Source organism: Myxocyprinus asiaticus, chromosome 28 (genome assembly GCF_019703515.2).
Source record: "Myxocyprinus asiaticus isolate MX2 ecotype Aquarium Trade chromosome 28, UBuf_Myxa_2, whole genome shotgun sequence".
Classification (NCBI taxonomy): domain Eukaryota; kingdom Metazoa; phylum Chordata; class Actinopteri; order Cypriniformes; family Catostomidae; genus Myxocyprinus; species Myxocyprinus asiaticus.
Genome location: NC_059371.1, coordinates 42564514 through 42590574, shown reverse-complemented (window position 1 = coordinate 42590574; position 26061 = coordinate 42564514). Strand labels below are relative to the sequence as shown.

At 40.3% G+C, this 26061-nt stretch overlaps 1 protein-coding gene and 1 pseudogene across 1 annotated transcript in view; one reads left to right on the top strand and one right to left on the bottom strand.

Annotated features, from left to right (window-relative positions):
- Positions 1 to 26061, bottom strand: part of LOC127418621 (zinc finger protein 501-like) — a 315184-nt gene that overhangs the window by 266946 nt on the left and 22177 nt on the right. The gene's annotated exons all lie outside the window — the stretch shown is intronic.
- LOC127418558 (zinc finger protein 493-like) lies at positions 299 to 19599 on the top strand (annotated as a pseudogene).

Below are 26061 nucleotides of genomic sequence, written 5' to 3'. Positions count from 1 at the left end.
TTTAAAAGTTGATTGGAACGTGGAGCACTTTTTATCATATCGTACACTGTTTGTGCTGTTTGTAAAGAATGTGTCAAAAATGTATTGCAACTCACCCACTGCAAACCAAATCTACCTATAAATGAAGTCACCTAAACTAAGTCTATTTTGCTGTAAAAGTATAGGTATTGGAAATTTTAATCCTGCCCCTTTAAGAGTTAGCTTCCTTCGGGATGTTCAACCCCTCTCACTCAGTTCGCTTTTCAACTATTTCAACGCATCAACACTCCAGTCCAGCAGGAGGCGGAAATTTACCAGAAGTGGCAGAAAACACAAGTAGAAGAAGAAGAAGAAGACCTGAGATCCACTACACCGTTCGAGAGTTAAAATCGGTACGTGTTTTGTGTGTTTTACATTGAGAGATCTAGATTTTTCTCTGCATGTTGTTTTTATCTCTTTGGTGTTTTAATGACTTTAAAAGAAGCTCATTATCGTCTGATGTAGTTTGTTTTGTTACTGGTCACATGCAAGAGGTGAGAAAAACAACAAAACAGTTAAGAACCAGTAGATTATTTACACTTTCTGTCTGTGACTAAACTCAAGCACTTTAAGTTAAGATTCTCGTGTTGGCATATATACATATATTTTCATTTTTGATATTAATTGAATCTGCCCATTTGAACCTATTATTAAATAAAGTCCACTGGAAATGTCAGAGGTTTTTGCTCTTTAATGAGTTTTAATACCAGTATCATGCTTTCCTAACAGTGAGGAGCAATCTCACTGTAATGATAACCCTAAACTGTCATGTAAACATATACTTGTATTAAAGATTAATACCTGTAAAATTGTGTCTAATTAACTCATATCCACAAAAACCCCTGAACATTTGTACATTTTTATTTATTTTATGTAAAGAGGCCCTATTATGTTTTTGGGGATTTTACCTTTCCTTTAGTGTGTAATATAGCTCTTCATGCATGTAAAAGGTCTGCAAAGTTACAAAGTGCAAAAGGGAGTTATTCTCTCCCACAGACAACACTGCTCAAGAACTACAAGAAACGGGCTGTTTGGGGGGGGCTGGGTAGCTCAGTGGGAAAGACGCTGGCTACCACCCCTGGAGTTCGCTAGTTTGAATCCCAGGGCGTGCTGAGTGACTCCAGCCAGGTCTCGTAAGCAACCAAATTGGCCCGGTTGCTAGGGAGGGTAGAGCCACATGGGGTAACCTCCTCATGATAATGTGGTTTGTTCTCGGTGGGGCACGTGGTGAGTTGAGTGTGGTTGCCGCGGTGGATGGCGTGAAGCCTCCACATGCACTATGTCTCCGTGGCAACGCACACAACAAGCCACGTGATAAGATGCCTGACGATCTCAGGCGCGGAGGCAACTGGGATTCGTCCTTCACCACCCGGACTGAGGCGAATCACTACACGACCATGAGGACTTAAAAGCACATTGGGAATTGGGCATTCCAAATTGGGAGAAAAAGGGGAACCCCAGGCTGTTTGTAGTCCAGCCATTTCTTCCGTAAATTATCTACATCAATATGTAACACATTTGCATAATGCCTGCCTTCGGGCTACTTTGGCCCACCCTCAACAAACGTAGTTATAGCTGAGGCAATGATGAGTTGGGTTAGTGTTGTCGCCATATCTAGAAGATGCTGTTTTCACTGTGAAAGCAAAACCTCTTTGTTTGGACTTCCAAAGGCAGACGAATTGAAGAATCAGTGGTTAAAATTGATTTTTAGCACTATTCCTCAGCAGTACAACCACAACCAATGCTGAATTTTTAAGCCGGTTACCCCTGAAAGATGGTGCAGTTCCCACTTTGTTGGGACAGTCTGGTGCTTTAGGATCACAACCTGTAAGTATGTTTGATTATTTGTTGATTTACCTGCTACCAAGAGTTCAAATGAGGAGTTTTGTATTGTAGCTATGGTGTACACCCAGTGCACAGCTGTTGGCCTCTGCTAACCCGATAGCTAATGTAATTGTGTTGAAATAGTTTTGCTATTCACAGTAGTCCATGGCTAACTTTCTCACTAACTGTGAGTAAGCCTCTGTTCTTTTTTCACCCAAGATATGAAAGAGGTCCGGCTACACCCATTCCAGCAAAAGATGACTAACTTAGATGCACTACGTGTCTTTTACTTGAAGCTTTGTCAGGTTCACAATATCAACAGTGTTCTTGTAAGAAAGCTATAAAAGTAAAACTTACCACTGTGAAACGTCCTGCTCAGGAAGGTGGTTCGGGTCGATCAGCTTGTTCTTCCAAACTTTTATTGTTGGACTCAAACTGGTGCGGCAAAAACCGACGCCACTGTTACCATAGTTACAATAGTGTTTACAGCTGCTCAGGAAGACTTGGGAGTTGAAACTCGGTTATGGTAAGAGGCGTTACTTTTCCGACACACGCTCTATGCAGTTGACCAATCACAACAGACCAGGTCAGCTGATCAATCAGAGCAGACTAGGCTTTTCGGAAAGGGGGGTTTTAAAGAGACAGGAGGTAAATCAGAGCGTTTCAGCCAGAGGATGAAGAGCAGGGAAAAGAAATGTACAGTATGAGAAAAATGACAAATGCATAAATGTAAATGTAATGTAGACCCCCAAAATAAATTGATGAAAAATACAATTATGAACCTGTAAATTAGCATAGTATGGGCTCTTTAAAATAAATATTAACCAATTTCTTGCAAGTTCTTTAAGACAAAGTATAAATTAAATATATTTATGATGATTTTTTTATGTTTGTTGTAATGTATCATGTTTCATAATTTAATTGCGATTAATCGCAATTAATTTCATAAAATTGTGCGATTAGATAAAAGTAATTGATTCCCAGCTCTTATATTTTTATATATATATATACAGTGGTGTGAAAAAGTGTTTGCCCCCTTCCTGATTTCTTATTTTTTTTTGCATGTTTGTCACACTTAAATGTTTCAGATCATCAAACAAGTTTAAATATTAGTCAAAGATAACACAAAATGCAGTTTTTAAATGAAGGTTGTTATTATTAAGGGAAAACAAAATCCAAACCTACATGGCCCTGTGTGAAAAAGTGATTGCCCCCTAAACCTAATAACTGGTTGGGCCACACTTAGCAGCAACAACTGCAATCAAGCGTTTGCGATAACTTGCAATGAGTCTTTTACAGCGCTGTGGAGGAATTTTGGCCCACTCATCTTTGCAGAATTGTTGTAATTCAGCCACATTGGAGGGTTTTCGAGCATGAACTGCCTTTTTAAGGTCATGCCACAGCATCTCAATTGGATTCAGGTCAGGACTTTGACTAGGCCACTCCAAAGTCTTCATTTTGTTTTTCTTCAGCCATTCAGAGGTGGACTTGCTGGTGTGTTTTGGATCATTGTCCTGCTGCAGAACCCAAGTTCGCTTCAGCTTGAGGTCACGAACAGATGGCCGGACATTCTCCTTCAGGATTTTTTGGTAGAAAGCAGAATTCATGGTTCCATTTATCACAGCAAGTCTTCCAGGTCCTGAAGCAGCAAAACCACCACCATATTTTACTGTTGGTATGATGTTCTTTTTCTGAAATGCGGTGTTACTTTTATGCCAGATGTAATGGGACACACACCTTCCAAAAAGTTCAACTTTTGTCTCGTCAGTCCACAGAGTATTTTCCCAAAAGTCTTGGGGATCATCAAGATGTTTTCTGGCAAAAATGAGACGAGCCTTAATGTTCTTTTTCCTCAGGAGTGGTTTTCGTCTTGGAACTCTGCCATGCAGGCCATTTTTGCCCAGTCTCTTTCTTATGGTGGAGTCATGAACACTGACCTTAACTGAGGCCTGCAGTTCTTTGGATGTTGTTGTGGGGTCTTTTGTGACCTCTTGGATGAGTCGTCGCTGCGCTCTTGGGGTAATTTTGGTCAGCCGGCCACTCCTGGGAAGGTTCACCACTGTTCCATGTTTTCGCCATTTGTGGATAATGGCTCTCACTGTGGTTCTCTGGAGTCCCAAAACTTTAGAAATGGCTTTATAACCTTTTCCAGACTGATAGATCTCAATTACTTTCTTTCTCATTTGTTCCTGAATTTCTTTTGATCTCGGCATGATGTCTAGCTTTTGAAGATCTTTTGGTCTGCTTCACTTTGTCAGGCAGGTCCTATTTAAGTGTTTTCTTGATTGAGAACAGGTGTGGCAATAATCAGGCCTGGGTGTGGCTAGAGAAATTGAACTCAGGTGTGATAAACCACAGTTATGTTTTAACAGGTGGGGCAAACACTTTTTCACACAGGGCCATGTAGGTTTGGATTTTGTTTTCCCTTAATAATAACGACCTTCATTTAAAAACTGCATTTTGTGTTTACTTGTGTTATCTTTGACTAATATTTAAACTTGTTTGATGATCTGAAACATTTAAGTGTGACAAACATGCAAAAAAATAAGAAATCAGGAAGGGGGCAAACACTTTTTCACACCACTGTATATATATCAGTTGTGCTCAAAAGTTTGCATACCCTGGCAGGAATTGTGAAATTTTGGCATTGATTTCTTTTAAGGATTGTGATCATATGAAGCCATTTACTGTCACATAGTTGTTTGGCTCCTTTTTAAATTATAATGATAACAGAAATCACCCAAATGGCCCTGATCAAAAGTTTACATACCCTTGAATGTTTGGCCTTGTTACAGACACACAAGTTGACACACACAGGTTATTAACATATTTATTGATTCATAAATTAACACAAAAAATACAACAACATACATATATTGAATCAAACACTTTAAACATTAAACCCCCACTATATCTCCTCCCCCTACCAAACTCTCACCCCACCCTGACCCCTCCCACGAACACCCTTGTGGTCAATAGAATATAGACACACACACAGAAAAAAAAAACACAACTAAAACAACAACATAAAATAAAATACAATAATCAAGTATAAAAAATAAAAAAACTCTAAATTACTCCCTCCACCGCCCCTCCTCCAAGTAATTGCCCCATTTCTTATTGTAAGAATCCCTAACCCCCATCCTTATGCTAGATCCCTCCTCGAAGGCAGCCACCCTCCCCAAAGGCAGCCACCCTCCCTATCTCTGCGCACCACTCCGGGAACGAGAGTGCTCCATCTGACTTCCAACTCCTCAAAATAACCTGCCTACCAATCATCACACTGGTCAAAACCCAGTCCTTCATGTACTTATCCTCTAAATCCATGACCTCCCTATCTCCCATAATACAGAGTCTGGGGCAGAACGAGACCTGAGTGCCCAACACATCACACACAAAACTTTGCACCTTCAGCCAAAATTCTTGGATCTTACGGCACCCCCATAAAACATGGATGGTGTCTCCATTTTCAGAATGGCATCGCCAGCAGATTGGTGTGTCCTTAAGACCAAGCCTATACAATCTAGAGGGGGTCCAATAAAATCTATGTAAAATCTTAAATTGCATAAGGCGAATCCTTGCATCTCTAGATGCAGACTTTGTTTTTTAGAATCCTAGCCCACACTCCCTCCTCCAATAACAAATTTAAATCTTCCTCCCATAATCTTTTGAGAGAATTTAAAGCTCTGTCCCCCAGACTCTGAATTAGCAGGGAGTAATACACTGATGCCTCATGACCCTTCCCAAAAGCAGTAATCACCACTTCCAGAGTATCTGCCGCTCAAGGGGGGTGTTTGCTACTCCCAAAAACAGAGCAGAGCAGCTGTAAATACTTATACAATTGAGATCTGGGAATCCCAAAATGTTGAATCAAATTTTCAAAAGATCTCAATACTCCACTCTCATATAGGTCACCAAGTGTATTAACCCCCCTCACAATCCAATCTGACCAACAGAAAGGGGACTTATTTATACATAGTTTAGGGTTCAGCCATATGCTCGAGGCTACATTTAAATAAATATCAGAATTAAACACTCTGGACACTTTTGTCCATATCGAGACACACAGGTTTAAATGGCAATTAAAGGTTAATTTCCCACACCTGTGGCTTTTAAAATTGCAATTAGTGTCTGTGTATAAATAGTCAATGAGATTGTTAGCTCTCACGTGGATGCACTGAGCAGGCTAGATTCTGAGCCATGGGGAGCAGAAAAGAACTGTCAAAAGACCTGCGTAACAAGGTAATGGAACTTTTATAAAGATGGAAAAGGATATAAAAAGATATCCAAAGCTTTGAAAATGCCAGTCAGTACTGTTCAATCACTTATTAAGAAGTGGAAAATTCGGGGATCTCTTGATGCCAAGGTCAAGTAGACCAAGAAAGATTTTGGCCACAACTGCCAGAAGAATTGTTCGGGATACAAAGAAAAACCCACAGATAACCTCAGGAGAATTACAGGCTGCTCTGGAAAAAGACGGTGTGGTCGTTTCAAGGAGCACAATACGACGATACTTGAACAGAAATGAGCTGCATGGTCGAGTTGCCAGAAAGAAGCCTTTACTGTGGCAATGCCACAAAAAAGCCCGGTTACAATATGCCCGACAACACCTTGACATGCCTCACAGCTTCTGGCACACTGTAATTTGGCGTGACGAGACCAAAATAGAGCTTTATGGTCACAACCATAAGCGCTATGTTTGGAGAGGGGTCAACAAGGCCTATAGTGAAAAGAATACCATCCCCACTGTGAAGCATGGTGGTGGCTCAGTGATGTTTTGGGGGGGGGGGGGGTGTGAGCTCTAAAGGCATGGAGAATCTTGTGAAAATTGATGGCAAGATGAATGCAGCATGTTATCAGAAAATACAGGCTGACAATTTGCATTCTTCTGCACGAAAGCTGCGCATGGGACGCTCTTGGACTTTCCAGCATGGCAATGACCCTAAGCACAAGGCCAAGTTGACCCTCCAGTGGTTACAGCAGAAAAAGGTGAAGGTTCTGGAGTGGCCATCACAGTCTCCTGACCTTAATATCATCGAGCCACTCTGGGGAGATCTCAAACGTGTGGTTCATGCAAGACGACCAAAGACTTTGCGTGACCTGGAGGCATTTTGCCAAGACGAATGGGCAGCTATACCACCTGCAAGAATTTGGGGCCTCATAGACAACTATTACAAAAGACTGCACGCTGTCATTGATGCTAAAGGGGGCAATACACAGTATTAAGAACTAAGGGTATGCAGACTTTTGAACAGGGGTCATTTAATTTTTTTCTTTGTTGCCATGTTTTGTTTTATGATTGTGCCATTCTGTTATAACCTACAGTTGAATATGAATCCCATAAGAAATAAAAGAAATGTGTTTTGCCTACTCACTCATGTTTTCTTTAAAAATGGTACATATATGACCAATTCTCCAAGGGTATGCAAACTTTTGAGCACAACTATATATATATATATATATATATACACACACACACACACACACATTATATTTTTATATATTTGGTATGTTTTAATTTTGCTGTTATGATAATGAAATCAAACACACACATTTATATTTATACCATCTCAGAAGAAGTTAATTTGTTTAACATTCCTGTTCTTGTGTATAATCATATATAATAATGTTTTTGAGTTTGATGAATTATAATTGTCCATTATAATGATGATGGTTTTGTGTTTAGATGTTCATCATGAGAGAGCAGGTGGATGTGATTCACGCTGGAGAACAGCAGATGCTGCAGACACCAGTGAAGATTGAAGTGAAGCAGGAGGAGATAAAAGAAGAAAATACAACACAAGAACAGAGTGATGAAGATGATGATGAACAGCAGATGCTGCAGACACCAGTGAAGATGTGTTCAGTGAAGCTACTGGACTGCAGGAACCTGATGAAGTTGAGAGGAGAAACCACAGCAGAGGAACAACAGAATGATGATGATGATGAAACCGTAACAGAAGAACAACAGACTGATGAAGATGATGATGAACAGCAGATGCTGCAGACACCAGTGAAGATGTGTTCAGTGAAGCTGCTGGACTGCAGGGACCTGATGAAGATGAGAGGAGAAACCACAGCAGAGGAACAACAGAATGATGATGATGAAACCACAGCAGAGGAACAACAGACTGATGAAGATGATGATGAACAGCAGATGCTGCAGACACCAGTGAAGATGTGTTCAGTGAAGCTGCTGGACTGCAGGAACCTGATGAAGATGAGAGGAGAAACCACAGCAGAGGAAGAACAGAGTGATGAAGATGATGATGATTTTATTCCTTCAGGTATGTTTTTGAGATATTAGGTAGAATGTAAGTTTCAGTCACAATTTACTTTATTTGCTTAGAAAAAAAAGTGTAAAAAGTGAATGGTGACTGAGGGTAACATTCAGTCTAAATGATTATTATCATGAAATGCAGTATTGATTGTATAAATAAGGGCGTTTCCTTGTGTCGATCACAGGACAACCATTGGATGATCTCATTAATAGATTAAAAGGGAGAGTAGAGAGAGAAACTTCACAGATAACAAGAATCTTAAAGGTGCACTCATTAATTGTAATCCAATAAACTTTTTGTCAAATTCTGCAAATATCTCCTCATAGTCTGCTAGCTGTTTGTTCTGTGGGTGGGCTGCAAAAAAATCTAGTATTTGTACACAGCCCTAGCTCTCTAAATGGGACAAAAACAAAGTGAATCATGTCGGTCCACACAACACTACTCCAGCCAGTCAGCAACAGGGGGTGGTTTTTGCATGTGCCCAGGATGGGGGGTGGGGGCAGAGGGAGAGGGAAATTCATTAGAAGAGTGATGGCAAATCTGGCTGATGCGAACTTTCTTAACTCCAAGGAGGACAAACGGCTGAGACCAAGAGAAAAAGGTCAGACGAATATAAACTAAAAAAGAAGGATTATGATAAGTCGAGGGATAGGAGTCTCGTCAACATCGGCGAGGCTTTTCAGCAGTGGAGAGACCTCCGGGAGTAAAAGGCTTGAAGACAGATGCAGAAGTTGCTCTTTTTCTTCTCGATAGGTGGGTAACATAAATTTTGCTATGTTTCACAGAACCCATATATGATGTTGTTGTGATGTTAGATTTAGTAGCAGGAGAGATGTGAGTGTCTGGAGCTGGTGTGCGTAAAACCATCTTGCGTGCATGAATTTGGGGCGGAGCTTCGAGAGGAGCACTGAAGGTAGGGGTGTGTTTGTTTTGGCAGTTGAGTTCGAATATCAACAGTGTTTCTCAGGAATCACTGAGTGCACCTTTAAAGATCACTTTTTATTTTGGTGCCCACGTGCTGTTTGACTGACTGACAGGCAACTCCTGTGTGTGTTCTTTATTTGTGTGTGCTCTCAGAGCGCTATTGGTAATATAGATATGTGCCTAAACTATAAAATATAATGTACATACTTAAAGATTTGGTCAAAATACCTGTTTTGTTGAGGTATTAATATAAACACAATCCGTTAAGTACCACTCACTGTACTCACATAGCTGGATCATTTTAGTAGCTTTAAAAAGTACTAATGTATTATAATCATCCAGTGAAAAACTGTGATTTAAGTGAGGAATAATTGACTCCAGCCCATTAAATTACTGAAAAATAATGCACACCCTGAGGCCAAAGTCAATTCTTCCGCTTATACCACGGTCACCACACCTCGGGACATTCTTCAGGTTCTTATCCCCCCCAAAAAAACTAGTAGAATTGCTTAATTACATAAGCTTAACTTTTACTTTTTCAGTTTCTGAGTGTTTACTTGAATACTCGATACTGTTAAAGATCAAGCACAGTTTTTCTTAATTTTTACTTTTGTTCTATTTTTTTTATTTGTTCTGTTGCTTGTAATTTCTTTCTTTGTTCTTTATTACTGATTGTTTACTTGAATTATTAGGCTCCTTGAGAACTTAAAACGAAGTTTACTTAACAAAATACTTAGTATTAGTTTCCGTTGCGTTTCGTGGAGATTGCGCTTTCACTGGCTAAAATACTCTGAAATTGTTGTATCTACTCTGCATCTATTGTCGCATCTCTGACAGTAATGGTATTTAAAATATTCTCTTCTCTAGAGTTCATTTTTTCAAGCTAACTAATAGGGATGTGTACAGATACCTGATATTCGGTTAACCGTTTGACACGACACTATACGAATACCAAAATATTTGATTATTCTACACATGCGTCTGCACGGTTTTTCTACAGTTGAATTCAGAAGTTTACATACACCTTAGCCAAATGCATTTAAACTCAGTCTTTCACAATTCCTGACATTTAATCATAGAAAACATTCCCTGTCTTAGGTCAGTTAGGATCAATATTTTATGAATGTGAAATGTCAGAATAATAGTAGAGAGACTGATTTATTTCAGCTTTTATTTCTTTCATCACATTCCCAGTGGGTCAGAATTTTACATACATTTAGTTAGTATTTGGTAGCATTGCTTTTAAATTGTTTAACTTGGTCAAACAATTTGGTTAGCATTCCACATGCTTCTCACAATAAGTTGCTGGAATTTTGGCCCATTCCTCCAGACAGAACTGGTGTAACTAAGTCAGGTTTTTAGGCCTCTTTGCTCGCACACGCTTGTCAGTTCTGCCCACAAATTTTCTATCGGATTGAGGTCAGGGCTTTGTGATGGCCACTCCAATACCTTGACTTTGTTGTCCTTAAGCCATTTTGCCACAACTTTGGAAGTATGCTTGGGGTCATTGTCCATTTGGAAGACCCATTTGCAACAGAGCTTTAAATTTTGGCTGATCTCTTGAGGTATTGCTTCAATATATCCACATATTTTTCCTTCCTCATGATGCCATCTATTTTGTGAAGTGCACCAGTCCTCCTGCAGCAAAGCACCCCCACAACCTGATGCTGCCACCCCCATGCTTCACGGTTGGGATGGTATTCTTTGGCTTGCAAGCCTCACCCTTTTTTCTCCAAACATAACAATGGTCATTATGGCCAAAAAGTACAATTTTAGTTTCATCAGACCAGAGGACATTTCTCCAAAAAGTAAGATCTTTGTCCCCATGTGTACTTGCAAACTGTAGTCTGGCGGTTTTGGAGCAGTGGTTTCTTCCATGCTGAGCAGCCTTTCAGGTTATGTCATTATATCACTCATTTTACTGTGGATATAGATACCTGTCTACCTGATTCCTCCAGCATCTTCACAAAGACCTTTACTGTTGTTCTGGGATTGATTAGCATTTTTTGCACCAAACTACGTTCATCTCTAGGAGACAGAATGTGTCTCCTTCCTGAACGGTATGATGGCTGCATGGTCCAATGTTGTTTGTACTTGCATACTATTGTTTGTACAGATGAACGTGGTACCTTCGGCATTTGGAAATTGCTCCCAAGGATGAACCAGACTTGTGGAGGTCCACAATTTGTTTCTGAGGTCTTGGCTGTTTTTTTATTTTTTATTTTCCCATGATGTCAAGCAAAGAGGTACTGAGTTTGAAGGTAGACCTTAAAATACATCCACAGGTACATCTCCAAATCAGTGCAGCAACTATCAGAAGCTAATTGGCTAATTGTCTAAAGGCTTGACGCCATTTTCTGGAATTTTCCAAGCTGCTTAAAGGCACAGTTAACTTAGTGTATGTAAACTTCTGACCCACTGGAATTGTGATATAGTGAATTAAAAGTGAAACAATCTGTCTGTAAACAACTGTTGGAAAAATGACTCGTTTCATGCACAAAGTAGGTGTCCTAAACTATAGTTTGCTAATAGTAAATATGTGGAGTGGTTAAAAAAAGTAGTTTTAATTACTTCAACCTAAGTGTATGTAAACTTCAGTTGTTGGTACTTTAAACAGTCCAGTCCAGCAGGTGGCAGAAATTCACCAGAAGTAGTTTTGAAAACCACCAGAAAACACAAGAAGAAGAAGAGCTGAAAGTTTGAGTGCTCAGTTTGGTATGCGTTCAATGTGTTTTACATTATTTGTGACATTTGCATTTATTTATAAGTATATTTTTTATGTCCCGGTTTCAGCCTGGTTGGCTCACTGATTGTTTTCATGCAATTTCTTGCTATTGTCTGTGCTATTGTTTGCAGAGAATAGAAGCAATTTTGTCACATTGCACGTTGATTTGATGAGACTTTCATTCTCATCTTTTAGTTAATCAGCTGAAATGTATCTGGTTACCATGGCAATGATGTCATGCACTTGTCAATCAGTGCAAGAAGAAATGCACCAATAAAAATTTGTTTTCAACAACGAGCTGAAAGAATCAGGTCCATTTCTTCATGCAATACGTGAAAGCAAGGTGTTTTACTGTCACTGTTAATGTTCATTTCCCCACGAGCATTGATTTAAATCAGACAATGTCACATTCAGACAGCTACTGCACTTTTTATGCAGTACAAGCACTTAAATGTGAATTTGTACATTAAAAAAAGCTAAAAATATGGTTAAATCCTGAAAAACCAAATCTAAAATATACATTTTCACAAACTACATAGCTTATACGGTTAAGTGCAGAAGTTTGCACTCCCCTTTTGTTTTATAAGTTTTCACATCCCTTTCAGAATGTATACAAAAATAACAGATAAAATATTGTATATTATATATACTGTTGTGCTCAAAAGTTTGCATACCCTGGCAGAAATTGTGAAATTTTGGCATTGATTTTGAAAATATGACTGATCATGCAAAAATTTAAGGATAGTGATCATGTGAAGCCATTTATTATCAAATAGTTGTTTGGCTCCTTTTTAAATCATAATGATAACAGAAATCACCCAAATGTCCCTGATCAAAAGTTTACATACCCTTGAATTTTTGGCCTTGTTACAGACACACAAGGTGACACACACAGGTTTAAATGGCAATTAAAGGTTAATTTCCCACACCTGTGGCTTTTTAAATTGCAATTAGTGTCTGTGTATATATAGTCAATGAGTTTGTTAGCTCTCATGTGGATGCACTGAGCAGGCTAGATACTGAGCCATGGGGAGCAGAAAAGAACTGCCAAAAGACCTGCGTAACAAGGTAATGGAACTTTTATAAAGATGGAAAAGGATATAAAAAGATATCCAAAGCCTTGAAAATGCCAGTCAGTACTGTTCAATCACTTATTAAGAAGTGGAAAATTCGGGGGGTCACATGACGCCATGCGAGGAGCAGACGTGTAAGCGGCTAGCTCTGCGTACTTTGCTGGTTTTTTGATTATTTTCATGTTATAACCGGTGAGATTCGATACATCCAATTACATATTTATTCTTTGAGGTAAACATGGCAAAGAAGTCAAAATCCTCAGGCTCTGGAGACATTAAAAGACACTTACGTGTTCACTTACGTGTTCAAGCTGAGGCCTCTGACAGGCCTCCGAGCCGGGGACTCGATTTGGAAAGCACATCGGGAGATGAAATCCAGCATCAACTGTCCAACATCTCGGTGATGTTGATGAAGGTTGTTGTTGACTTGGAGGATCTCGCTGTAATACGCCGATCGATTACGGCAGTGGAAACAAAATTCTCTGAATTGATCACAAGAGAGACAGAATTTGAAAAAAGAATCGATTATCTGGAATCATCGGAAAGGGAATTATCCGCTAATCCGCCCGTGTCCAAAATAGACTTGGAACACATTTTGGGAAAACTTGAACATTTTGAAAATATGAAACGAAAACGAAGGAATAACATACGAATTGTTGGAATTCCTGAGCATGAAGGGGGCAGAGATATGGTGAAATTCCTGGACAAGCTCTTCCCGATTGGCTGGAGTTTGTTTTGGTGCAGATCCGAGTGTGATTGCCGTGTTCATATATGCCTAAACTAACCGAACCAAGGCTATCCGAGAGAAGCGATCATACTAAAATTACCTCAGGAATCATAATAAATTTCCTATTTTAAACATGCAACTATCTAGGTTATTTACAGGTTTTAATGATGAATTACAGTGAGGTGCTATCCTACAAATGTCTTCACCAAAGATCCATCAGGTATGTTAATGGTTTTTATGGGAATATTGTTTGGTCCGTTGGATTGGATTGCATTCTCACCACAAGCGAACCGCTCGAGTTCATTTGCAATCGGTCCACTGATTGTTTTGGTGCAGATCCGAGTGTGATTGCCATTTTCATATATGCCTAAACAAACCGAACCAAGGGAGAAAACGCACCAGGTTCCGAAACAAAGGCTCCAAACGAGCGAGGTGTGAAAACACTCTTAAACTATAATGCATTTCCTCTCCCCCTAATTTCAGTGCCACACAACTTAGATTAGATCCCTAAATGTTCATTGAACACTATAGAGTAGGTGGTAGTATATGCTTCTTCATCTGTCAGTAAGTGACACAGCAGTGAAGTAGAGCAGTGGTTCCCAAACTTTTTACAGTGGTGTACCCCTCCAAACATTCAACATCCTTTCGCGTACTCCCAATGCATAGATAACATTCACACAAGGTATTTTGAAAATATGTATATTTAACACAATTATCTTTGTAAAACAACTCACTTATATTAAACATGTTATATTAATCATATACATACTGAATAAATGACTTGCCAATTGAGATGGGTATGCTAGATATGATATAACTGCATACCATGGAAACTCCCCCCTCATTGTGTCATGGTATGAAAGAATATCGTTCGGTTCTGTGCCTGGAATTGCGCATCATTCCAGGTATGGCATTGCTGGCCGACTTCGAGCATTGTGGGTAAGTATCTGTGAATTGCGCGGTCAGCTCAAGATGCTTTTATATGTCAAATTTGACACTGTTAGCAAGGTTGAGCTCATTTGTTGAAAAACATCATGCAACAATGTAAAAACAGGTCTCTAGTGTGCAAGCAAATGTGAGCGAAAATTACTGCGTGTGAATGTGGAAAATTATTTGGCCACACCAGATGTCTGACACCTGTCATCAAAGCTTATGAACTTGTGCAATCAGAATCAAAACTCCCTGTGCATCTAACCTTAAATACAAATTATGTTTTAAACAAAAAAAAAAGACTAAAATTGTAGACGACTGAAGTGTGCGAGTCTGGTAAAACAGTGAAGGATCAGTTTTACTTGCTATCACTAAACTACGTCACCTAGCAATGTGCTGGGCTAAAAAAAAAAAAAAGATACTTGTGTGAGGCACGACGCATGAATAGATGCATTGTTTTTTTACCGCAGAAGATAGGGTTATTTCAGTGCATATTTATCTGACCTTAATGACACAACCATTTTGGTGTTTCTACACTAGAGGGCACACAAAATGATTTTTTTCAGTGAGAAATACATGAACTGGGTTTGAATGTTATTTTAGACTAATGAAATTAAAAGAACGATAAATCTCAGAACTTTAATTTTTGTACCCCCATTGACACCTCGCGTACCTCAGAATATTGCTGATACAATGTGTCTGATCAGAAGGTAAAGGTTATTTCCACATTCTGGTGGTTGGGAGCAGAGGTATTCAAGCCTTAATATACTTTTTTAATATGAGTTAAAAAGTAATGGAGATCTATTGAAAGTTGCATTTTTATACTTTGATGTGTTGCTAAAAATATGACTCTTCATGTGCTCCCTAGACATTTATATTTAGAGAACATATTGGCGTATTGTGTTCCCTTCAATTTTTTCCTACATTTTCTGTAGTTGGTTTTAAAAAAGTCTTAAATGTAGCTTTATAAAACCTGAAGGAACCCTGTATAAATATAAACCTTTTGCACAGCAAAAATCACAAATATATACTGGACATTTGTCGTGTTCTGCAATTAAATTAGGGTTAAATTATTTATTTAAATGTGTCCCTCTTGAATTGATTTTTGTCAACTTATTGTGTTTATTGTAGAACTGATGGACGTGAGAGAAGAACGTGAAGAGCTGAAGGAAGTGGAGGAGGAACAGCATGATTTCATAACTGGAGAAAAATCTTTAAGTGGCTCAAAGACAGAAGACAATTTCTCACCTAAAAAGCCTCGAAGAACAGCCAAGAAAGCTTTCACCTGCTCTCAGTGTGGAAAATGTTTCACATGTAAAAGCAATCTTAATATACACATGAGAGTTCATACTGGAGAGAAACCTTACACATGCTATCAGTGTGGAAAAAGTTTTGCATATGCAACCAATCTCAAGAGTCATCTCTTTTGTCACTCTGGAGAAAAGTCATTTGAATGTGATAAGTGTGGTAAAACATTTGTTCTGGCACAGTACCTAAAACAACATCTGAAAACTCACACAAATGAAAAGCCTTACAAGTGTTCTTTTTGTGGAAAGAGTTTTACACGTGTGTCCTATTTGAAACAACATCAGAAAATACATACCGGTGTGGAGGCTCATATGTGCTTTGAATGTGGGAAGACCTTTACTATAGCCAGCAAATTGAGACGGCACCAAATAATTCATACTGGAGAAAAACCTTACAAGTGCTCACACTGTGAAAAGAGTTTCACTCGGTCAGAGCACCTGAAAACACACGAGAGAATTCATACTGGAGAGAAACCATACAAGTGCTCACACTGTGGAAAGAGTTTCAGTCAGTCAGTAAACCTGAAAACACACGAGATAATTCATACTGGAGAGAAACCATACAAGTGCTCACACTGTGGAAAGAGTTTCAGTCAGTCAGTAAACCTGAAAACACACGAGATAATTCATACTGGAGAGAAACCATACAAGTGCTCACACTGTGGAAAGAGTTTCACTCGGTCAGTAAACCTGAAAATACACAAGAGAATTCATACAGGAGAGAAACCATACAAGTGCTCACACTGTGGAAAGAGTTTCACTCAGTCACATCACCTGAAAACGCACAAGAGATTTCATACTGGAGAAAAACCTTACACGTGCCATCAGTGTGGAAAAAGTTTTGCATATACTGCCAATCTCAAGAGTCATCTCTTTTGTCACTCTGGAACAGCCAAAAAAGCTTTCACCTGCTCTCAGTGTGGAAATTGTTTCACATGTAAAAGCATTCTTAATATACACATGAGAGTTCATACTGGAGAGAAACCTTACACATGCCATCAGTGTGGAAAAAGTTTTGCAGATGCAACCAATCACAAAAGACATCTCTTTTGTCACTCTGGAGAAAAGTCATTTGAATGTGATAAGTGTGGTAAATCATTTGTTCTGGCACAGTACCTAAAACAACATCTGAAAACTCACACAAATGAGAAGCCTTACAAGTGTTCTTTTTGTGGAAAGAGTTTTACACGTGTGTCCTATTTGAAACAGCACCAGAAAATACATACTGGTGTGGCGGCTCATATGTGCTTTACATGTGGGAAGACCTTTATTACAGCAAGCAGCTTGAAACGGCACCAAATAATTCATATTGCAGAAAAACCTTTCAGGTGCTCACACTGTGAAAAAAGTTTCACTCGGTCAGAGCACCTGAAAACACACGAGAGAATTCATACAGGAGAGAAACCTTACAAGTGCTCACACTGCGGGAAGACTTTCACTCGGTCAGAGCACATGAAAAAACACGAGAGAATTCATACTGGAGAGAAACCTTATAAGTGCTCACACTGTGGAAAGAGTTTCAATCAGTCAGTAAACCTGAAAACACACGAGATAATTCATACTGGAGAAAAACCATACAAGTGCTTTCACTGTGGAAAGAGTTTCACTCAGTCACATCACCTGAAAACACATGAGAGATTTCATACTGGAGAAAAACCATACAAGTGCTCACACTGTGAAAAAAGTTTCACTCAGTCAGAAATCCTGAAAAGACACGAGAGAATTCATACTGGAGAGAAACCTTACACGTGTCATCAGTGTGGGAAAAGTTTTGCATATGCAACAAATCTCAAGAGTCATCTCTTTTGTCACTCTGGAGAAAAGTCATTTGAATGTGATAAGTGTGGTAAAACATTTGTTCTGGCACAGTACCTAAAACAACATCTGAAAACTCAGACAAATGAGAAGCCTTACAAGTGTTCTTTTTGTGGAAAGAGTTTTACAGACCTGTTCTATTTGAAAGAGCACCAGAAAATACATACCGGTGTGGCAGCTGATATGTGCTTTGAATGTGGGGAGACCTTTATTACAGCCAGCAGCTTGAAACGGCACGAAATAATTCATACTGGAAAAAACCTTACAAGTGCTCACACTGTGAAAAGAGTTTCACTCAGTCACATCACCTGAAAACGCACAAGAGAATTCATACTGGAGAGAAACCTTACCACTCAGGGCCTGAAATAAATTTCTGAAAATGAGGAGGGAATTCCCCCCTTAAGGCCTCGATATACTTCCTACGAAATGAAAGAATGAATGGGTGTGACATCATTTAGAACTAAATCTGTCCAAAAAGAAGGTTTTTGTGTTCATTGCGGTGGTTCATAACAGCTCGCTGGGGTGAACTTTTAGGAAAACATTTTAACGGCTGCTAAACACCTTCTTACTGCCATTAGTCCACATCATCAGTAGGTGTGACCTGGAGCTCCAGCTACCTTGAGGCCGATGGGTAATTTTGTTTATGTTGTTCGGTGAGTCAAAATTAGTCAACATTAACACATTGATGTGCAGAGTTATTAGCAAGCTGGTGCAAATGTAGCTACATCTGTACAACCAAGTCACTTTTCTCAATTCCTGTATAGGTCGGATAGAACCAGGGTCAGAAATCAACTAGTCCATTAAGGGCCAATATTTGATTTCCATTGGGATTTTTTACCTTTACAAGGGCAATTTTTTTTATATTCTAACCTTATAAAATGACCGTGTCATCCTTTTTATGTTATAATTTAAACAATTATTTTAATTTTAAAAATGGTATGTTTCAGTAATTACAAAATTGCATGATCTGTACATTGCGTATGTGCATTGTTACTGAAAATTTTTCCTCATTCACATATTTCAAAATATTTTGGCTAATAAATTAACATAGCCTACAAAACTAATGCACCGACATAGAGGAGGTGGTGACTGCATTTCTCCAGATTTGGAATGAGGAGCTAAAAAAGAACATAGCAACTCTTTTATTAATAATGTTCAAAGTGGGCTCACATTGACTGATTCAATCACAATGGAGATTAATTTGTTTATACAATACTTGAGATGTAACGACCACATCTCAAAGACCGCATGATCATGTAGATTTACACTCTATAATATCAGGAAGATAAGACTCTTCCTCTCTGAACATACTACACAACTTCTTGTTCAGGCAATTGTCATAACTAGACTGGACTACTGTAACGCTCTCATTGCAGGCCTCCCTGCATGTGCAATTAGACCCCTGCAAATGATCCAGAATGCAGCAGCAATTCTGGTCTTTAATCAACCAAAGAGAGCGAATGTTACACCACTCGTTGTCTCTCTTCACTGGCTGCCTGTTGATGCACGTATCAAGTTCAAGGCTCTGATGCTGGCATACAGAACAGTCACTGAGTCTGCTCCAGCATACCTAAATCATTTCTGCAGAGCTACGTGCCCACTAGACGTCGCCTTGTTGTACCAACACAAAGAGGCACCAAAACACTTTCCCGGACTTTCGGCTTCATCGTACCACGTTGGTGGAATGAACTTCCCAACTCCATCCGTGAAGCTGACTCACTTTCTGTCGTCAATAAACAGCTAAAAACACATCTTTTCCATGAGCACTTAACCGGTCACTTGAATCTGTTTTGAATACTATTCTGATGTTAGTGAAACTTTGTAATATGGCACTTTCCATACCACTGTCTCTTTAAGATGATTCGCTTATGTTTTTCCTCTTCTGTAAGTCGCTTTGGATAAAAGCGTCTGCCAAATGAATAAATGTAAATGTAATGAAATGTCAAATGTGATTTGAAATAAACAAGAAATTATGCACCCTTCTCTGAAGTATTATCTTAATTTGTTACTCAAAATAGCATCTTGCTGTCTCAAAAGTATTTGCCTAAGTTGTCAAATTGTGCCCTATAACTATTGCCCTGGTGTCTACACTATCAATACAACCCTCTGGGGGCCTTTTTTGCCCAAGTAAGGGAGCTTTTTACCCCAGGTGTGGGGTGAAAGGCTCCTTTGCCACCTTTTTAAAAAAAACATTTTTTTTTTAATTAATTTTATTTAAAACAAACTTCTGTTGTTATTTTAACACAAATTATGTTGCTCCATCAATATTCAATACAAATTCATCTATTTCTTGTCCAAACAAGAAATAGATGACCAGAGAAAAAGCTAATTTTCCTAAAGGTGTGCCTGTAGCCCCGTTCCAACCTATTATTAACTACATTGTAGCATTTGGTTTCATTATATTTTGTGTTCTCTCAGACCAGTTTAACTTAATAAATATACTGTGTAGTATCCATCCTGCCCGCACTTTTGGCTTCCAGCTGGTGAGGAGGCTTTTCAAACAGACAGATGCATAAGTGAGATGAAATGATGGACAGTGAAGTAGGCTATAGCACAGAGAGCGACAGTGTAACTAGGAGAGTATGTGTGGCAATGATAAAAGGTTGTCTTTTGTATTTAACAGAAGAGAGAAACTCATAAAGGTTTGGAACAAAATGAGTGTAAATGATGACAGAATTTTCATTTTGGGGTGAACTATTCTTTTAAACTTTCATTCTTTTAAACTGTTTTGTTTCCCAGTGATGTCTAAATGTGTGCTGCATTATTAGAGAAAGATTCCAAATTATAGAAACATTTAGAAAGTGTCAATGGAAATAGAACTCTGGTCACTTCAGATTTTCCTGTGTAATGCAACAAAATGTATTTTTAAATTGAACAACAGCAGGACTGATTAATCCAAGAGGTCCTCACTGTAAATGTATGTTAATAATATGCGCATTAATAACTTTTGAGCTTCTGGGTTTTCAGTCTTCTAAAGAATATGAGACGTTGCTGACTGTTTGGAGTGAATTTGTTTGGTATGGATAACTATTATTACTCTAAGAAGGAAGGAGACAAAGAAGGATGGTGAGGTTTAAGTAGAGAAACATGGAAGGTAGGTATAATAATGTAGTGTAAGGTTAACTGAAGCCGGTATGTGACTGCATTTATCTGTTTGGTGATGGTGAAGGGACCAATGTATCGGGGACTTAAATTTCTACAGGGTAGCTGGAGCCGGATGTCTCTTGTGGAGAGCCAGACCTTTTGCCTGGGCTGGTATGGAGGTGGGGAGGAGCGCCAAGCATTGGCCTGACTCTTTTGGCGCTGGACTGCCCTCTGTAGTTGGACGTGAGTAATGTCCCAGACCCTCAAACCAGTGGTTAACTGTTGGGACCTTGGATGGCTCACCGGACCATGGGAACAAGGGAGGTTGAAAGCAGAGCATGCATTGAAAGGGAGTTAGCCCCGTAGCAGGCTGTCGGAGGGAGTTCTGGGCATACTCGGCCCAAGGAAGGAACTGGTTCCAGCTGTGCTGGTGGCCATGGCAGTGTGTCCTCAGGAAGCGTCTGATTTCTTGGATCTTCTGTTCCGTCTGTCCTTTAGTCTGAGGGTGCTAACCAGATGAGAGGCTGACTAACACACCGAGGTGGGAGAAGAATGCCTTCCAGTCCCAAGAAATGAACTGAGACCACTGTTACACACTGTCTTCCAGGAGGCCAAAGTTTCGGAAGACATGATGGAATAGTGCTTCCACGGCCTCTAGAGCTGTAGGTAGGCCCTTCAGAGGTACCAATCAACAGGCTTTGGAAAATTGATCGACTGCCACCAGATCACAGTTGTAACCATTGGAGGGTGGTAAATCAGTTATGAAGTCCACTCCTAGGTGTGACCAGGGATGATGGGGTATGGGCAGCGGAAGGAGTTTGCCAGCTGGAAGGTGACAAGGAGACTTCAACATGGCACACTCAGGGCAGGCTTGGACGAAGCGTTGGACTTCCTGGGACATATGAGGCCACCAGTAGCAATCACGGAGGAGCGAGAGGGTCTGATTGATGCTGGGGTGACCAGTGTGAGGTAAGCGGAGAGATGTGGGTACGTAAGTGCATCCCTCCGGACACCCCGATGGAGCAGGTTCGGTGGAGGTAGCTTCAGCAATTTGTTCGTCCAGGGTCCATTGAATGGGGCTGATGATGAGGGATGGAGGAAGGATGGGTTCTGGAGTGGTGGTAGTAGTGTCATGAGAATGAAGCTGGGATAGGGCATCCGCCTTGATGTTTTTGGACCCTGGACGATAGGTGATGGTAAAATTAAAGCGTGTGAAGAATAAGGTCCATCTGGCCTGACGACGGTTCAGCCGCTGTGCCTCCCGGAGGTATACAAGGTTGCGGTGGATGATGATAATTGGAATGGACGACGGGAACACTCAAGCCAGTGGCACCACTCCTCCAGGGCTAGTTTGATTGCGAGAAGCTGCCGGTTGCCAATGTCATAATTCTGCTCTGCCAGGGATAGTTTTCTGGAAAGGAAGGTACGTGGGTGAAGTTTGGGAGGATTCCCCTGCCACTGAGAAAGGGTAGCTCCGACGCCGGTGGTGGAGGTATCCACCTCGACTACGAAAGGTTGTTCATGGTCAGGATGTTGGAGGACTGGAGCAGTTGTGAAGGAGCGACAGGTTTGGGGGGACCAGGACAGAGATTTGGGTTTGGCACGAAGGAGGGAAGTGAGAGGTGCAGCGATGGTACTGTCATTCCTGATAAATCTTCTGTAAAATTTGCAAATCCAAGGAAGCATTGTAAGTCTTTCATTGTTGTAGGTTGTGGCCATGTCTGTACTGCTTGAATCTTCCCTGGGTCCATCTGCACGCCCTTGGGACCGATGTAATATGCCAGGAACTGGACAGAGGACTGATGGAATGTGCACTTCTCTGCCTTGAGGAACAACCGATGTTCACAGAGCCTTTCCAGGACCAATGTGACGTGTTGGGTGTGTTCGAATAGGGTTTGGGAGAAGATGAGGATGTTGTCAATGTAAATGAGGACAAATCGATTAAGGTATTCATGGAAGATCTCATTCATGAACCCTTGGAATACGGAGGGAGCGTTGGCCAGTCCATAGGTGGATCACCCGGTATTCGTTGTTGCCAGTAGGTGTTATAAAGGCGGTAGGGAAGCCCCTTCCACATTCGGATGAGGTTGTAAGCACTACGCAGGTGAAGTTTGGTGAACACTGTTGCACCCTGTAGAGTTTCTAGGGTGGTATGGACCAAGGACGGGTGTTCCGATACTTTACAGTGACCTCATTCAGAGCACAATAGTCTTTGCAGGGCCGCAAAACTCCGTCCTTCTTGGTCACGATGAAAAAACTTGAAGCGGCAGGGGATGTCGAGGGATGGATGTATCCATGTTTGAACGCCTCCTCCACATACTGCTCCATGGCCTTCTGTTCAGGAAGTGAGAGGGGATAGATGTGGCCTCGTGGTAACAGAGCTCCCGGCAGCAGGTCAATGGCACAGTCCCATGTTCAATGAGGTGGTAACTGTGAAGCTCTTTGAGGGCTGAAGACATCTCGGTAGTTCAGGTAGACTGGAGGGATATCAAGTTTGTGATCACTCTTTCTATGGAGGTGGTGAAGATAGATGTAGGATGTGGGTAGTGGCACCAGGGACTCGACAAGGAAGAGCCAGGTATCTCCAGAGGCAGGACTCATCCCAGGGCAGGACCTCTCCAGATGCCCAGGACATCACAGGAGAATGCTTCACCAACCATGGCCTGCTGAGGATCTGAAGTTGATCCATCCAACACCAGAAAAGAGATGATAGAGATGATCATAATGGCTGAAGCCAATGCAGAGGTTTACTGGGGCAGTTTGGTGAATGATGAGACCTTTACCCAACTACTGTTGGCCCACTACGGAGTGGATTGGGAACGTGGCGTGGCGAGTGATCGTGCGGAGGTGTGCCCTTGATGGCAGAGTGCCCTTGAGACTAAGTTCCCTGCAGAGCCTGAGTCGCTGAGGGCATTAAGTCTGGTTCGAGTCTCCAACAATAAGTGGTAAGGAGGGCCAGTTCATTCCACCGACTAGCTGCTGCTAAGATTCTGAACTGCATGGCATAATCGGATATCGACTGCTTACCGATGGCAATGGAGCTGTTCGTTGACACGGAAATCTCCAACGGCATGACAAACCTCTTTTAAATACGTTATGAATGCTTCAAGGGATTGAGTGACAGATCCATCCTGCTCCCATATGGTGGCGGCCCATTGCCAAGCTCGCCCGGTGAAGAGGGCTATTTTAGCTCTCTCAGTAGGGATCTGTGGGACTGCATCTCTATCGCGAGTGAGTACTGGAGTAGAATACCATTGCATTCCTCTGCTGAATCAGATTTGTTGGAGAGACCAAGGGACTGGCTGAACTCACAGAGGAAGAGGCAGAGGAAGTGGCAGTAGGAAGCGGAGCAGTGGCTGAAGGCTGTGCATCAGCAGACTCTTTTGGGTTAGCAATATGTGAGATTGAAGTGGACGCAGACGAAGTTGTGGAGAGGGCTCAACAAAACTGATTAACCAGCGTTTCCATGTCGTCGGAGATGAGATGAAAATCTGCTCTTGCTGGGTCCATGATAGCAGCCTAGTCTTCTGGCAGGAAGGCAACACACGCAGATGGACAGTGAACCCATATACAGGAACTTTATAGAAATACATATAAAGATATATATATATTTTCTTTTTGTGTTGGTTCCGCTTAGTGGCTGGAGTTTGTTTTGTGTTGTAACACTCCTTCGGGACAGTTATGGATGAATCTGCATGTTCCTTGTGTTTATGGCTCGTATTGGCTAGAGTTTGTTTGTAGAGTGTTTTTTGCAGGACATTAGAAGGATTAGGTCATCTGCTGCATTCATGAACAGCCGGCTCACTGAACATTTGTTTGACTGTCTGAGGAAACTGAACGGCCTTTTTTTGTTGTTGTACTGGTTCTGTCTAGCGGCTGGAGTTTGTTTTGAAGAGGAACACACCTTCGATCCAGTTTTGTGAATGAATCTACACATTCTTTGTGTTTATTCTGCCTATTGGCTGGAGTTTGTTTTATAGATTATTTTCTGTTATGTAATTATGTCTCACAAAATTTTTATAGAAGCACCGAATTTGAGCAATCCGATGTTGAAGTTGTCGTGGGGGCCAGGGTTGGGTAGCAATGGAATACATGTAACGGGATTATGTATTTAAAATACAAAATATAAGTAACTGCATTCCACTACAGTTACAATTTAAATCATTGGTACAGTTACAATACAGTTACATTCAAAAATATTTTGATTACTGAAGAGATTACATTATTGTCATTTGTTTCATTTAATATTTAGTCCTTTCAGATGGAAAACATATATATATATATATATATATATATAAATGATGCGATCCAGTGCATTTGAACAGTGGTGAAACACTTTCTTATGATGTGTTACATTCATACGAGCAGACAGAGAAGTAAGTTTGAAGTAAGTTTGGAGCAGAAGAAATAGAAATTAGCCTTGTGTAAATTGTCAGCTTTACGCTAAGCTAAAATGCTAATTCTATCCATTTTACATGCACGTTACCAGGCACGATCAGATTTTTTCATCAAGAAAATTCACGTTGGATAATAATTTCTTTTTTCTAGTAAGACCTTTGATATTAGGGCAAAAATCGTATTCTTGATGATAATTTTTTTATTGTTTCCTATAAAAATATCTAAAAATCCTTAAAACAAGATCAATTTGATTGATCATGTTTTAGAAACAACACTGCATAAGATATTTAGGTTTTTCAGAGAATGTATTTTTAACGTGTATTTTGTCTTACTGTACTGGAGTTTTTATAGTCAAAACAAGTGAAAAAATCTACCAGTGCTGAAGTAATCCAAAGTATTTAGAATATGTTAATGACCTTGTGTAATCTAACGGAATACGTTACAAATTACATTTTACCACATGTATTCTGTAATCTGTAGTGGAATACATTTCAAAAGTAACCCTCCCAACCCTGGTGGGGGCTCTCTTAGGCGTACATGGACTGTTTGAGTTTAGAGGGTTGGATGCCTGTTGGTGCTGTCGTGCGCGGGGTTAATGTGCATGTATTTCTTTTTTCTGTTTGTTTGGTTCGGGGGGAAGCTCGGGTTTGATTGTTGCACTAATGGGTAATGTGGTCTTTATAATTTTATTTTTGACACAATCAATTTTTTCTAAAATGTCAAATGTTAATATGAGTGGATTGTCTCTCCACGTGGAATGTGAATGGATTGGGTAACCCCATAAAAAGAAGGAAGGTTATTTCTTTTCTTAAACGTAAGAAATATGATATAGTGTTTCTTCAAGAAACACATCTTTCCTCGCAGCAAGTTTAAAAATTTAGGAAGATATGGGGTGGTCATTTTTTCTTTAGTGCTGGCTCAAGTAGCAGGGGAGTCATTACATTGATAAATAAAC